The sequence below is a fragment of the Rhinolophus hipposideros genome, assembly GCF_964194185.1.
Source record: "Rhinolophus hipposideros genome assembly, chromosome: X".
Taxonomy (NCBI): Eukaryota; Metazoa; Chordata; class Mammalia; order Chiroptera; family Rhinolophidae; genus Rhinolophus; species Rhinolophus hipposideros.
Window position 1 is genome coordinate 83,643,605 of NC_138046.1, and position 17,233 is coordinate 83,660,837.

Genomic DNA, 17,233 nt, shown 5'->3' on the forward strand with positions numbered 1-17,233 from the left:
TGCCTTTGTCTCCAATGGAAGATGGCGACGGGTAGGGTGTGGGAAAATGGCTGCTTGGGTCACATGTCTTGCCGAGTATTTCCCCACCTGAAGTGACTTGGTTTGCTGTTCCCAACAACCTTCCCGGCTTGTAGGGCCCCAGACAAACCCGTAGGCAGCCACTCCCGGCTCTTTCTGCAGAAGCTTAAGATCCACGGCCAGGGCCAGGCAACACAACTAGAAGCCTCTTCCACCGGTTTGCCCTCTTCCCCTCCCTCCTTCCCTCATGCCCCGGAGCGGTGTCTGCAGAAGAGAATGAATTTATATCTCGAGTGGAGGCAAGTAAGAGTTTCTTCAGAAACCCTCTCCAGGAGCTCCTGACCTGGCAGGAGAATGAGGTCTCCCCCTAAAAATAGTAAATATTAGTCTGAAAAATGTCTTCGTGACAATTTAATTCCAGCTCTTCCTCTAGCCTAAACTTCGAGATGGGGCGGATAGGAAAGTCTTTCCTGTTTCTCTTTTAAAACCTAACCCTTGTCACTTCTAAGAACTTTCCCAGCTGACCTAGAAACCCAGAGCACTTTGTTGCCCTTATCACTTAATACTGTAATATTTACATAGCTGTATCTCCACGGGGAGAGTGAACTCCCTAAAACTAGGTGCCATATATCTTTGATCCTTCAACAAGCCTGGTATAAGGCAGGCGTCAGCAAATGTTTGCTAAATGGGTGAAAGTAGAGGCCTGGACCACAAATCAATGGGAAATGGACATTTTAATAGATAGCGTTGGGAAATTTGGCTCACCATAGGAGAAAAATAAAACTGGATCCCTACTTATTTATCACATAAGAGGGTGGAGAATATCTGTGACCTAGGACAGGGATGGACTTCTTAAAGTATCAAATGTGCAAACTATAAGGAAACAATTGTAACGAAATCTTTGATAGAAGTGAAAATTGGTTTTACTGCTTTGGAAAACAATTAGGAAATATCCAGAATAGTTGAAGATGGCCTTGGGACCCAGCAATTCTACTGTTAGAGCTATATATACAGAAGGTGCCAAAAAAATGTATATACATTTTAAGAAAAGAAAACTATTAAAATAATAGTCAATATATACCAATAACAAAAGGTGAATACAAGTCACATTTCACTTCTGCAATTACAAGAGGTGCTTAAAGTGGTTACCATCAGCATCCAGACACTTCTGATTACACCGAACTACTGCTTGGGCAATGTTGACCAAAGTGTCCACTTGTATATCTTTTATTGGCACCCCCGGTACATATTCGTCTCCTAGACTTTAAGTCCTAGAGAAATTCTTATACATATGTTCAAGGAGGCATGTGCAAAAATATTCATTGCAGAACTGTTTGTAATAGAGAAATCTGAACAATCTAAAAGTTAACCAACAGAATGAATAAATAAATAGTGGTATACCCCTACCACTGAATACTATACAGCAGTGAAAAGGGAACGAGAGTTGCATGTATCAACCCCGATAAATTTCAAAAATACAATGCTGAGACAAAATATAAGTTGTAGAAAGATACGTAGAAGTATGAGACCATTTATACATCTTTTTTAATCTAGAAAACAACTTTTTGTTTATATAAATATATAAAAATATTTTTACAACAAGAGAATTAAATACTAAATGCAGAATGGGGATTGCCTCTGGGGAAGAAAACGAGCAGAATGAGAGAGACATACACGGGGACTTAAACTGATTGTTTAATAGTTTAACTGGATAGTAGGTACATGGGTATGTGTTGCATTATTCTCTATAGTTACTTGCATGCCTGAAAGATTTCATAATTTTTTTTTAGAAAGACCACAAGGATCTACAAGAAAATTAATGGTGATTAAGTCTACATCAGTGGTTCCCAAACTTTGACCAGCATCAGAGTCACTGGGAGGGCTTGTTAAAACACCAGTTGCTGGTCCCCACACCCAGAGTTGTGTTTCAGTAAGTCTGATGTAGGGTCCAGGAATTTGCATTTCTAACAAGTTCCCAAGTTGTGGTGGTGATGGTGATGATGATGATGATGGTGATGGTGCTGGTGAAGTTGTTACTGCTGCTGCTGCTAGTACAGGTATCATATTTTGAGAACTAATGACAGAAAATGAGGTTATCAGTGAATTTAGATTTCTTAATTGTACTTATCTGTGTTTTCCACATGTTCCATGAATATGTATTACTTTAGGGAGCTTTTTGCTATTTTGAAATTCACTTTCATCTCCACTTCCCACTCTTATTTCCCTCATGTACACAACCATTCTAAAGTGTTTTATGTATATCTTTTGTCTATATGTATTCTTGCAAAATATGTATTGTTTTATGTGCATATATTTTCCCCAAATTTTTATTTTTCAAAATGCAGAGTATTTGAAAGGGTAGTACAATGAAAGCCTATTTACTTTTTTTAAAAAGATTTTATTGGGGAAGGAGAACAGGACTTTATTAGGGAACAGTGTGTACTTCCGGGACGTTTTCCAAGTCAAGTTGTTGTCCTTTTGATCTTAGTTGTGGAGGGTGCAGCTCAGCTTCAGGTCCAATTGCCGTTGTTAGTTGCAGGGGGTGCAGCCCACCACCCATTGAGGGAGTCAAACTGGCAACCTTGTGGTTGAGAGGACGTGCTCCAACCAACTGAGCCATCTGGCACCTGGCAGCTGAGCAGCAACTCATTGACTTCATTCTGGTTGTGGAGGGCGCAGCTTGCTGGCCCATGTGGGAATCGAACCGGCAGCCCCATTGCCCAGAGCTTGCGCTCTAACCAACTCAGCCACCCGTCCGCCCTATTTACTTTTAATGTTTTGCCAAATTTGCTGTACTTCTCTTTATACCGTATTTCCCCCTAATTAAGACCTGGTCTTATATTAATTTTTGCTCCAAAAGACACATTAGGGCTTATTTTCAGGGGATGTCTTATTTTTTCATGTACAACAATCTACATTTGTTCATGTACAACAATCTACATTTATTCATTTATTCATGTACAAAAATCTACATTTATTCAAATACAGTCATGTCATCTTCTGGAAGATCGTCATAACTCTCCAAACCCCGAATTCCGGCTTAAATTTCTTGTGACTCCATTTCCTTTAGAACCACTGGCCCCAATCTCTCATGTCCAGCAACAGAGCTCCCCTTAAATGAGCACTTCTTGTCCGTGTAGCCTGCTCGGAGTGCATTGGCAACACAGCTGTCAGTGATTTTAGCCCATGAATTCTTCACCCAAATCATGACCTCTTGCAGGAGAGGCTTCACACAGTTTCCATGCTGATTTTTCTCCATTCTATTTTCAATGTAGTCATTGATTTCTAGACGCAAATGGTCCTTGAATATGGGCTTGTTTATTGCAATATCAAGAGTCTGGAGATAGGCAGTCATTCCTGTGGGAATCATTATTTGATCTGTTCTTCTCTCTGCAAGGAAGATCTTCATGTCTTTATCGCGGTGAGTGCTGGCTGAATCCCAGACCAGCAGACCTCTCTTTGGCCACCTCGCAAAACAAGAGATGAAACAAAAACAAAACAAAAATTAATGGTGATTAAGTCTAGATCAGTGGTTCCCAAACTTTGGCCAGCATCAGAGTCACTGGGAGGGCTTGTTAAAACACCAGTTGCTGGGCCCCACACCCAGAGTTGTGTTTCAGTAAGTCTGGTGTTAGGGTCCAGGAATTTGCATTTAATCGATTTAATGAGGCAGCATTAAATCGAGCCACTTCCTTACAACTGCTTGTGTGCACCAGGCTTTTTCAGTTTCAAGAACATAAATGCCTGAAACATGTTCAACCTTATCTGATAGCCCTTAGTGATGATTAGAGGTGGGGCTTTCTTTCCATCCAGACGAATTGCCAAAATACAGTTAACAAGTGCACTTTCGTAACCAGTGGAGGGAATGTAAATTGACTAGGCACCACTCTGGTCAATTGTCGCTTGAGATCCTTGGCCCGTAAACACTGCAGTTTCATCCACAGCAATCATGTTGGAGAGTTGGTATTTAGAAAAGTCGGTGCCATCAACAAAGGACTTGAATGCAAGTGCACGTTTAATAACTTCAGTATCTTCCAGCTTGAACAGTGTTGTCGTCTTACAGACAGTTCATATCGCTGAAGGAAGCCATCTAGCCAGTGTCGTGATGCTTTGAATTCTTCTGGGATATTTCTAACTGTGGTGCCCTTGCAAGGGCAAATGCTTGAATATCAGACCTGCGCACAACCAAAGCCTTTGCTCTCCTGTCAGCAATCCATTCACAGGTAATGTCTTCCAGCTCAGGAAATAATAATTGCCCACCTGATCCACACTTGTGCTTCTTAGCATTTCCCTTGTCCACCTGTTGACTGAGGTTATCGTACTCTGCTCGCCATTTTCAGACCATTCGGAGATCCAACTTCTTCTCTGCAGAAAGCCCGGGAGTCCTCCAGGATTTCTTTCTTGTACTCAGTGGAATAGCTCTTTCTTTTTGCACTCACCTTGTCTGGAGTTCAAAATATTATTCCCTTTAAATCTACCATTAAATCAAGTGTTAATTGAAGACTTACGAGACAGGAATGGCAACAAAAATGATGACAGTTAAGAATAATGGTCCACACAAAAGCGACGAAAAATTGCAGGCACCAAAATTCAGAAAACGTTTATTTCACACGAGTGCATTAAGTACGTCTGTTACGACACACGACGTATTGAATTATGAAGATTCATATTTGACACAACCACATCCGTTCATTATCATGTGCACACGTTATTTGTGCGTTGTGTCTGTACTCTGATTGGTCATTCGGCAATAAGTATCAAGTTCATCTGTTTACGTAGGCGTTTACCTCTCATGCAAAGGTGCCCGCTTGGGTATTTACAAATAATTATAATTTATATTATTTATTTTAAGTATTAATGTCAATAATATTTATTTATATTTAATTATATATTGATATTGCTTTATTTTATAATTCAGTACTACATCGTGTGTTGCCACGGACGTACTAAATGCGTTCGTCTGGCTGACGATCTTAACTGGGGCTTATTTTTTGGGTAGGGCTCATATTACAAGCATCCTGAAAAATCATGCTAGGGCTTATTTTCTGGTTAGGTCTTATTTTGGGGGAATACATTATGTGTATTTATACATTTCTTTTTTTGATGAACCAATTGAAAGTTGCAGGCTATCTAACACTTTATCCCTAAATTCTTCAGTACACACCTATTGGAATAAGGGCATTCTCCTACTTAACCTCAATACTCTTATCACACCTAAGAAAACTTAACAATAATTCGATAATACCATCGAACACACCCTATGTTCAAATTTTCCAAGTGTGCCCAAAATGTTTTTAGACCTTCTCTTATTTTTTTTATCCCAGGATCTAATCAAGGTTTGTGCATTATGACTGGCTGTTGTATTGCTTTAACCTCTTTTAATCTAGAATGGTGCCCCTGTATGTTTGTGTGTTTTATATTACACTGATATTTTTGACAAGTTTCTTGTAGAACGTCCCACATTCTGGATTCATCTGCTCTTTCCACATGATTAGATTCAGATTAAATATTTTCAGCCTTAACATACATAGGGGATGTTGTTTACTTCATACTGTATCACCTCAGGAGGCACATGACATCAGGTTGTCCCATGATAAAGGATGCTTTGTGTGTGTGCATTTTCATTTTATATAAATGATATCTCATTCTGTTTCTTACCTTTTTCATTCAGCCATGTGTTTTTAAAGTCTATCCATATTGCTGTTCATACATCTAATCCATTGCTTCTAACTGCTCGTGTAACCACAGTATGCCTTTACTATATTTTCCCTGAATATTGCCATAATAACAGACAGCAGGATTGCCTCCAACTCCCTGACACCACAAATAATACTGTGATGAATAGCTTTGTGCATGTCCCCTTAAAGGCCTACATGAGAATTTCCTTTGGAACATACACCCGGAAACAGAATGTTTGCATCCTAAAGTGTGCATGTACTTAGCTTGACTAAGAACACTAATACTGCTAGATGGTTCTCTGGGATGGTTACACCAGTCAGCAGTTTTAACATCAGTGTATGAGGATCCCTGTATCCCTACATCCTCATTAACACTTGACATTTTTCAGCTTTCTAGTTTTTGCCAGTCTAACAACTATAAAATAATATTTGTTTTAGTTTGCATCTCTCTAATTACTAATGAATTTTTGAGCATCTCTTGGTACGTATCTTAAACACCTCTTCTGTAAACCACTTGCTTGTATAGTTGGCCCATTTTTTTCTGCTGGGGTTCCTCTTGCCTGTTGATTTGCTAGAGTTCCTTATATAGTCTAGCTATTACTCCCCTGTCAGTTTCAGACATTGTGAATATTCTCTCCCTCTTTTAACTTTGCCCATCATAGCCTTCTTTGAAAAGAAATTGTTAATTTTAATGTAATCAAATTCATCAAATTTTTGCTTTATGATTTTTGATTTGAGGGGGTTTTATTTAAAAAGTAGTCCCCTCCACCTGGGTCAGAAAGATGTTCTCCTACTTTTTTCTATTAAGTTTAGAGTTTACCTTTCACGTTTAGGTTTTAATCCATCTATAATAGGTAGGGATGCAATTTTATTTTTTTCCATATAGTGAGCCGCATTGCCCACCATCAAATACTAAAGAGTCCTTCCTTTTTCATTGATTTGCCAGGCCATCTTTGTCATATAGTATGAAACACACACACATGGGTCTGTTTGTGTTCTTGCACTAATACCACCTTGTTTTTAATATTTTGTAACATATCTTAACATCTGATAGAGCAAGTCTATCTCTAATTTTCTTTTAGGGTTGTTTTAGCTATATCTCCACATACAATTCTAAGTGTTTATCAAGCTCTTTAAAAATCCAACTAGAATGTTGATTAGGATTGCACTGAATTTATAGATTAATTTGGGGACATGGACACCATCAAAATATTATCTCATCCAAGGCTATGGAATATCTTTCATTTGTCCAGTTCACCTTCTGTCTGTGTTCTTTATTAAGAGCTTAAAGTTTCTTTTGAGAATAGTTGTGTTTCTTCTAATTTAATTCCTAATTGCTTTATAGCTTTTGTTACTATCATGAATATTTTTTCAATAGATAATACACATATTTTGAATATCAAAACTATATAAAAATTATACTTTGAAAAGTATCACTCTTGTCCATTCTACTCAGTTGTCACCACACTCCCCCATAGTTACCAGTTTTATTAGTTTATTTTGTATTCTTCTAGTGTTTCTTTTTTACACAAATGGTGACATGCTATACATATTGTTACAAATGTTGCTTTTTTTCACTTAATAATACTTCTTGGAAGTGTTTCCATATCAGAGCATTAAAGAACTTCCAGTACATAGAAAGTCACTTATAGAAGCAGATAGAGTACTTCCTCAAAATGTTACATTATGTGGATGTACAACATTTAATGATTGCAGCCCCTTATTGATGGGTGCTTGGGTGTTACACATCATGCCATAATGAGTTAGACATTTCATACATATGCAGATATTTTTAGAATAAATTCCAAGAATTATACTTGGAACTTTGGTGGATATTTCCAAAATTTCTGTCCATAGGTTTACCATTTTGCACTTACACCCATGTGTGAGGTTGTTTCACCACAGCCTCACCAACAAAGTGTACTGTTAAAGACATCCTCTATTTTTCTGTTAGGTTGTTGGCCTTCCCTTGATTTCTAGAACCTTGTTATATAATTAGAGAGATTAGACCTTTGTGAATGTCATTTGTCAGTATTTTTCCCAGTGCGTCATTCTTTTGACTTTGCTAGTGAATTTTTTCCAAGCAAATTTTATTTTTATGTAAACAAATTTTCCTATGTTTTCTTTTATGGATTCCTGATTTTCAGTGGCATTGCATTAATGACCCCAATTTTTCATGTGTCTCTGTATCCACACCCTTTGGTAGTGCCCTCTCATACTGACAGTTTGGCCATATAACGTGCTTTAACCAAAAGGAAACTTGATCTGAGCAGATATTTGGTAAAGCTCTTGCATATTCTGCTTCCTTTCTTGGATCCCCGCCCCTGCCATGAAAACATGCCCAGGCTGGCCTGCTGGAGGGATGTGGGACACATGTAGAAATGAGTCTGGTCCTTCCAGCCAAGGTGTCCTATAGCAGCCAAACTCTAGCCAAGCCATGAACTTAATGCAGACGCACGAGCTAACCCACTTGAGATCAACAGAGAGCTTGATCCAGACTGGAGAACCTCCCAACAGATCCATAGACTCTAAGTTTTGGTACATAAATATTAATTTTGTGTTTTTACAGAGCATTATTATGACAATAGTCCCCCATCCATTGTTCTTCCTTTTCAGAGATATCCTGGCTGTGCCTGCTTGTTATTTTTCCATTCAAACTTGAATTCAGCTTGTCTAGTTTCCAAAAAAAAAAGGAAAAACATGGTATTTTTAATAAGCTTATGTTAAATTTATGAATTAATTTGACATCTTTATAATTTTGAGTCTTCCTATTTAAGAATGTGGGGTGCCTTTCCATTTGTTCCTTCATTGTTATAAATATTTTCTCATAAAGATTTTGGACATTTCTTGTTAAGGTTTTTCCTAGGTAATTGCTACAGACTGAATGTCTGTGTGCCCCCCTCCCCCCCCACCCCCCCACCCCCCACCCCCCCACCCCCCCCCACCCCCGTGCCCCAAATACTTATGTTATGTTAAAACCGAATTCCCAATGTGATGGTAATTGGAGGTGGGGCCTTTGGGGGTGATTAGGTCATAAGGGTGGATCTGTCATGAATCAGATTAGTGCCCTTGTACGAAGAAGAGGCTCAGAGAGCTCCCTTGCCCCTTCCACCAAGTGAAGCCAGAAGATGGCCATCTTTGAACCAGGAAGCAGGCTCTCAACAGACACAGAGTCTGCACATGCGTTGGTCTTGGAATTCTCAGCCCCTAGAGTTGTGAGAAATAAATTTCTGCTGTTTGTAAGCCACCCAGTCTATGGTATTCTGTTATAGCAGTCCCAACAGACTAAGACACTATTTTATCTTTTCTGTTGCTCTAATAAATGGAACCTTCTCCTCTATGATTTCTAGATATTAATTTTATATACTACTACCTTACTGAATTATCTTGTTTGTAGTAGTTTCTCAGTTGGTTTGCTTGGATTTTCTGGCTATACATCTTATCTATAAATAATGATAGCTTTACCTCCTCTATTCCGATTGTATACTTCTGATTTCTTTCTCTTTTCTAACTACAATGCTTCCTACCTTCAATACAATGTTAAATTGTAGTGGAGAGAGTATATACCCTTACCTGTTTTCTGATTTTAGCACATGAACACTGGTAGTGTTTCCTGGTTGAGTAAAATGCTGGATTGCTAGCTTTTGAAGCATATGAAAACATGCGCATGCAGACACACACACACACAAACACACAATTACTTATATATCAAGGGAGAAACCATATATACCTCTTTTATTGAATGTTGTTACAAACAATGGATGTTAAATTTTGTCAAATATTCTTTGGTATCTCTGAAAAAAATATTTTTCTCATTAGATTTAATGTTCGATCGTATTAATGGATTTCCTAATATTGACTAATCCTTGCATTATTGGAATAAACGCCATACAGTTGTGGATTCTGTTTGCTAATATTTTATGTAGGATTTTGCATTGATATTCGTAAGTAAAGATTGGTCTACATAATTTTCTTTTTTAAAATTTTTTATTGGGGAATATTGGGGAACAGTGAGTTTCTCCAAGGCCCATCAGCTCCAAATCATTGTCCTTCAACCTAGTTGTTGAAGGCACAGCTCAGCTCCGAGTCCAGTCGCTGTTTTCAATCTTTAGTTGCAGGGGGCGCAGCCACCATCCCATGCGGGAATTGAACCGGCAACCTTGTTGAGAGCTCATGCTCTAACCAACTGAGCCATCCAGCCGCCCCTCTGGCAGCTCATTGTCTCCAATCTACCATGTTTCTCCGAAAATACGACCGGGTCTTATGTTAATTTTTGCTCCAAAAGACACATTAGGGCATATTTTCAGGAGATGTCTTATTTTTTCATGTACAACAATCTACATTTATTCAAATACAGTCATGTCATCTTCTTCTGGAACATTATCATAACGTACTAAATGTGTCCTTCTAGCTGATGACCTTACCTGGGGCTTATTTTCGGGGTTGGTCTTATTTTTGGGGAAACACGGTAGTTGTGGAGGGTGCAGCTCACTGGCCCATGTGGGAATCGAACCAGCAACTCTGTTGTTCACAGCTTGTGCTCTAACCAACTGAGCCATCCAGCCGCCCCCATAATTTTCTTTTTATTCTGGAATCTTTGTCAGATGTCGGTGTTAATGTTATACTCATTTCATAAAAAGAATTTCAAAGTGTTTGTTCTTTAGGCTCAGGAAAATAAAAATAGCATTCAAATTATCTGCTTTTTGGTGTAGTATTCTTCTGCCTGTGAAAGTATCATAGTCTGATACTTTGGGAAAGTAGATCTTTATAACTTTCTCAATTTCTTCCTTGGAAATTGGTCTATATGGACTTTTCTCTTTTAGAGTCAGTTTTGGTAAATTACACTTTACTAGGATGTTTCCCATTTCTTCCAGGTCTTTAAAACAATTTGCATAGAGTTGTATGAGGAAGTATTTTATGATGTTTAAAATGTCCTCTTACGGCCGGCATCGTGGCTCAGGCAGTTGGAGCTCCATGCTCCTAACGCCGAATACTGCCGGTTCGATTGCCACATGGGCCAGTGGGCTCTCAACCACAGGGTTGCTGGTTCGACTCCTCGACTCCCGCAAGGGATGGTGGGCTGCGTCCCCTGCAACTAAGATTGAACACAGCACCTTGAGCTGAGCTGCCGCTGAGCTCCCAAATGGCTCAGTTGGTTGGAGTGCGTCCTCTCAACCACAAGGCTGCCAGTTCTACTCCCACAAGGGATGGTGGGCTGTGCCCCCTGCAACTAACACCGGCAACTGGACCTGGAACTGAACTGCGCCCTCCACAACTAAGATTGAAAGGACAATAGCTTGACTTGGAAAAAGTCCTGGAAATACACACTGTCCCCCAATAAAGTCCTGTTCCCCTTCCCTAAATAAATAAATAATAAAAATAATAAAATGTCCTCTTCTATGGCTATATCCACCTTTTCATTTCCTAATTTGTGTATTTTGCTTTCTCATTTTCTTGATTATTTAATGGATTATATAGTTCTTTTTGATAGAATTGGCTTATCTATTTATTAGTTCTACTGTTATCTGTCTTCTAACTCCTTTATTTGAACTTTTCTCTTTGTTTATTTTTTCCTTCTGTTCCCCTTAAACATATTTTGTTTTCCTTTCTCTCACAAAGTGAGAGAAAGGAAATGCTTATTTCCTTTCCAGATGCTTATTAACTTAATTTTTCCTTCATTTTTAATATAGGTATTTTAAGGCAATGAACTTTCCTCTGACCACTGCTTTAACTGTAGCCATAGATTCTGATATGTGGTGTTTCATTATCATTATTGTCTAGAAATTGAACAATTTGGGTTTGGGTTTCCCTTTTGACCCAAGAATTGTTTGATAGCGAGTTTATAACATACTCAGATGGAAGATGCACTTTACATTAATTTATAGTTTCATCCAGCTATAATCAGAGAATATTGTATTAGTTCTACTTTTTGGAATTTACTGAGATTTTCCTTTTGACCTAATATTGATTTTGTTGTTTAGGTTTTTAATATTCTTACCAGTTTTTTGGGGGGGTTTTGTTTTTGTTTTTTTTGTTATTGTTGTTCATTTGACCTGTCCTGGAATGAGAAAGGTAAGTTAAATTTCTCTTGTCTTTAATGTGTTTCAATCTATTATCTATTTCTCCATGTACCTCATAACATTTCAGCTTTGTGAAAGTTGCTGTTATTTGATACAAAAATAGTCTTAACTTTATATTTTCATTTTGAATCGTGGCCTGTTTTGTTCTGATTAATGGGTGTTTTTTTTTTGTAATAAGCTTTTTACTTTGTATAAAATATACTGTAAGGTTTGGGTATGTAACCTTCACCAAGTTAACAAGTTTTCCTTCTATTCTTAGTATGTTAAGAGTTTTTATCACAAGTAGGCATGTAATGTACTTTTTCTACATTAATTGCGATAATCATGATTATTCTCCTCTAATGTATTAATGTGATAAATTACATTGATTACTTTGATAGGTTTTCTGAGGTTGAACGAATTCTTGCATTCTTGCAATAAACTCCACTTGATTATGATGTATTTTTTAAAATACTGTTGGATTCAATTAGCTAATATTTTATTTAAGATTTATGCATTTATATTAGTAAGTGAAATAAGCCTATGATTTTCTTTTCTTTCATTGTTCTTACCTGCTTTTAGAATCAAGATTTCAAGATTGTACTAGACAAATAAAATGAGCTGGGCAGCTTTCTCTCTTTTTCTATTTTCTGCAATAACTTGTATAAGAAGCAAAGTAACTGTTTGTTCAGTTCCTAACAGTCATGTTTCTGGCTTGAGTTCCTGGTGGTGCCTTCACAGAGAGGGGGATGCTGGAGGAGCAGCATGTCTGTCATTTGGGGGTCAGAGGGAATTTGGCTACTTTTGCTGCACTTCCAGCAAAGCAATGGCTATATGTGATTCTGTGTTGCTTTGGGTATTTGTGATTGTCTATGAAAGTGCACACTTCTATAAATATGTGTGTTTATACATGAGGCTCTTGTGTGTTTCTGTTTATACGAAAAGAGACTGAAAAAAAAAACAGTTTTCCAAAGGGAAATTAGCTGGATGATTCTCTGTGTAGCTATTTTTCTGTATCTGTTTGCATGAGTCCCTGAGCTGTGAAGGGGTGATTCCATGGGTCTCTCAATGTCTCTGTGTATGTCTGTATCTCTGCCAGTGGGTGATTCGTTCTGTGTACTTTTCCATGTCTCAGAGTATGTGTTAACTGTGAGGGTTCGTGATTCTCTGTGTATTTTTATGTCTCTGCAAATGTCTGCTTTTCTAAGGGCAAGGGATTCTGTATGCATCTCTGTGTTTCACTGTAGAAATATATGCATAGAGTGCACATGCTACGTGGCAAGTTCAGACTCTCCAAGTCTGGAAGAAACATTACAACAGGAAATGCTCTGGATTCCAGCTTCCGGATGGAATTTCACTCAGAAAAATACCCCTTCCTGGTCCTCCCAATAACTGCAGCATTCTTTGTCTTTCTTCAGGAGGTTGAGTTGAGGGGGTTTATGCTAACCTTGACCTCAGAGGCCACAACTTTTAGGAGGATTTTGGCAGAGCCATGAAATTCCACACCCTGCCACTCGCCTCTTGCCAGACCCACTTCTTCCTCCTAAACCCTTTTATAGCTCCACATTATCTACTAGACTAATTCTAATCTAAATTGTCCAGAGAGGCCAGAGGAAGACACAGGGAGTTGAGGACAGAGAAACAGAATAAGATTTTTAAAGGAAATACATAAATAAAGATAGCTATGGGAACAGAGGAACAGATAGAAAAATGAGAACAGGAGATAAAGAAACAGAGACCAAGAAAAAGGGCCTGACAGGTGGGAGCAGATAGTAAGAAATGAGGATAAAGAAACAAAGAAGGATGGGGACAGAGAACTATACAGACAGATGGAGTGGGCAGCGTGGAGAACGAGGGACTGACAGAAATAAGGTAAGAACGTAGGGAGGGAGAGAGAGAGAGATTGGGGTCAGAGGAGTAGCTGCATAAAAGATGAGGACAGAGAGACATAGACATGATAACAACTGGGTAGATAGGGAGGGAGTGACTGGGATTCGGCAAAGAGAAACAGACGATGATGAAGATGAGGAGGAAGAGGCTGGTAGTGTAGAAACTAACATTTCTGAGTGTTTGTTATGTCTGAGGCATGGTTCCATGAGCTGTTCATGTGTTAGTTCATTTAATGCTCATATGTAGTGATACTGTAAGGTACTGTTATCAGCGCTATTTGACAGATGAGGACACTGAGGCACAGGAAGTCAGTGGCACAACTAGGATTGGGATGGAAACCATCTAGCACCAGCGACCATACTCTTCAATAATGAGTCAGTGATAGAGATAGAGACAGAGGGACAGGGAGCTGGGGACAAGACAGCAAACAGATGAAACACAGAAGGACAGAGAGATGGAGACAGGGACAGGCCCATGAGAAGAGTGACCCACCAAGATGGTAACAAAGATAGCAAAAGGGTGATAGGGAAAGCCAAAAATCAGGTAGCGAAAGGGGGGCAAGAAAACCGACAAAGGTGTGTATATGTGAGAGAGAGGCAGAGACAGAGACAAAGAATGTAAATGTTAGGGGAGGGAGCAGACGAAGACAGAAATTGGAACAGAAAGGTGAGGACAGAGAAAGGTAGGTAGGGAACACAGGCAGATGAATGCTGCAACACAAATAGAAAGACGAATGACAACTAGGAGACAGCTAGAGATAAGATAAGTAGGGATAGAGTGATGGAGACAAAAGGACAGACAGAGAAGGTGCCAAAGAGCCAAAGAAAACTGAAAGACAGACAGAAAAGACAGAAATTCTGGAACACATGGAAATTCAAAAACAGATGAGGTAGAGTAATGTGGTATTATATGTGTGAGGGCGGAGACACAGAGCATGATGAGATCCATAAGTTAGATGGAGACAGGTGACCCCTCAACATAGGCAACGTAGTGAGAGTGAAAGCAAAAGCAAGAAGGGGAGCGAGATTGAGAGAGAATATTAGAGACAGGAAAAGAGAAGCCACCAGAAAGAGAAAGACAAGAGAAAGCAAAATGGAGACAAGAGATGGATGGATATCTGAGAGGTGGTGACAGGGATGGTGAACTGGGGCAGGGGTGCGGGGGAACAGACAGCAAAAAAAAAAGAGCAATAGAGACAAAGGAAGGAGTCATTTTGATACACCAAGGTTGCACTGGGCTGTGTGGTGCCCACTAGACGATGAGCTCGGGAAGGCAGGACCTGGGCCTTTGTTGTTCACTGCTGTACCCTATGCCAACGATGTAGTCCCAGTCACGTCGGAGGGCTATCGTTTATTAAACATGAGGTACTGGAGACTGCATGCATCACATGGATGATAGCATTGAATCCTCACACCTCTCATCTAGTAGGTATTATTAGTATCATTTTCAGTTTACAGACGGGGAAACTGAGACTCCACATGATGAGAAACTTGCCCAAGGTTACACAGAAGACCTACGAGTGAAGACTCAGCCTGGACCAATGGTGAGAGTATATCATGAATCAAGGATGAGGATGAATCCTGTTTTGTCTGTGCGCTCGAGGCACAAAACACCAAATTCCAGTCTGCCTGACTCTCAGGCCTACATGTTTGACCACCATCCCACATTGTTCCAGTGAAAGTTTGCTGACAGACCAATGGAGGACTGCTGAGCCAAGGTAAGTGTGTCCTGACTCCTTACCCTCTGGAGCTCCCTCTATCTGGTGAAGGAAACTGACCTGGCTAGCTCAGAGAGACTGGGAAAAGTCCAGTGAGTGGCAGAAATAAAGCCCTGTGGGAGAACCTTGGCCTAGGAAAATCAGAATATTTCCCGGAGGAGGAGGTAGTTCAAAGAAGCCAGAGGCAGATTTCCGTAGAAGTCAATGAAGCTTCAGGGGCCCTCATTTGCACAGGTTCCTTCCAAGGCCTGGTTAATGAACAGTAAAAAATCAAAGAGTACTAAAGATTTGTCACTCTACGAGAAAATTGAATTGCCCTGAAATCTTACAACTCCTATATGAAATTTAACAGATTTTCTCAAATTAGACAACAGTCCCAAAAATGTACATTACTGTGAAGCTGAATCTTTATTCTACGCTATTGATTAAAAAACAAGTTTCTATCAACCATGCTATTAAGAAAGACTAATATTTCTATCCTCTCTATAGAAAATGACCTTACCTCATGCTTCAGGGACAAAATAGAAGCCATCATGCATTGAGAATTGTTACAGGGCCCCCATCTTCCTACCACTAGGTCTCTAGACCTCCCAGTGTCTGCATTCATCCTTGCCTCATTCCTTCCTCTTACACTGAGGGCCCTGAGGACCTGTCCTCCTCTTGGAGGCCCAGTGGCCCCAGGTCCCAACCCCTCCTTTCGCTTGCATTATTCCCTTTCTCTTCTGTGTCTTTATCCTCTCCCTTTCTACCGAATCGTTCTCAGCAGCAAACAAGCATAGTCTAGCGCTTGTTTAAAAAACTGCCATCTTTAAAAAAAATCGTTCTTTGACCCTCCTCTCACCACCACCTTATCTCTCTGAGTTCTGTGCCCATTTATAGCCAAGTTTCTCAAGGGAATTGCCTACACACCTAGCTGCACTTCAGTGGGATGGGGGAGGTGTTCCGTTCCCTCTGACTTCAGAAAGGGTCTTGTAATAAGCTACACTTCCACCAGCCCCCTATCCAATTACTCCTGTTTTTAAAATTAATTTTACTTCTTTTTCATGAGATACTTTGTAAATTTTAGGGTATACATATAGTTAGAGTTCGAATAAATAATCAAACAAGTAATCTGTGTACACAGCAGCCAGCTGCGAAAACCAATCATTTATGAATGGCAACAACCCCTGGGTAGCCGTCACCAGTCACATCTCCTTTCCTTCCTTGAGGTAACAACTGTCCTGAATTTTTCATTTGTCATTCCTTGCTTTTTCTCTATGGTTTTACAGCATATGACCGTCTCCATATATTGTGTAATTTTGCATGTTTTTCAGCTTTATATAAACATTCTCTCATGTCTTTTTTGAATCAGCCTTAGGTTTCCTGAGTTTCATCCATGTAGAAACATGTAGCTAGAGTTCATTCATATATTATTTTCATATAGTATTCCATTGTATAAGTATGTCTCAGTTTATTCATCCCATACTCTTGTTTCCATTTCTTGCTGTTACAAACCGGCTTTAGCGAACATTCTTATAGTGTCTCCCTGTACACTGTGCAAGGATTTCTCTAGGGGAGCAATTATCAGACGTTTTGGTCTCAGGACTTCCTTTAAAGACATTCTTAAAAATCATTGCAGACCCCGAAGAGCTTTGGTGCATGTGGATTATATCAATTGATACTTGCTCTATCAGAAATAAAAACTGAGAAAGCTTTCATATATTAACTTTAAAATAACAATAATAAACTCATTACATTGAACACAAATAACATTTTTTATGAGAAACAACTATATTTTCCAAAAGGAAAAGAATTTAGTGAGAAGAATGGTGGCGTTTTACATTTTTGCAAATCTCTACTGTCTGCTTAATAGAAGACAGCTGGATTCTCAT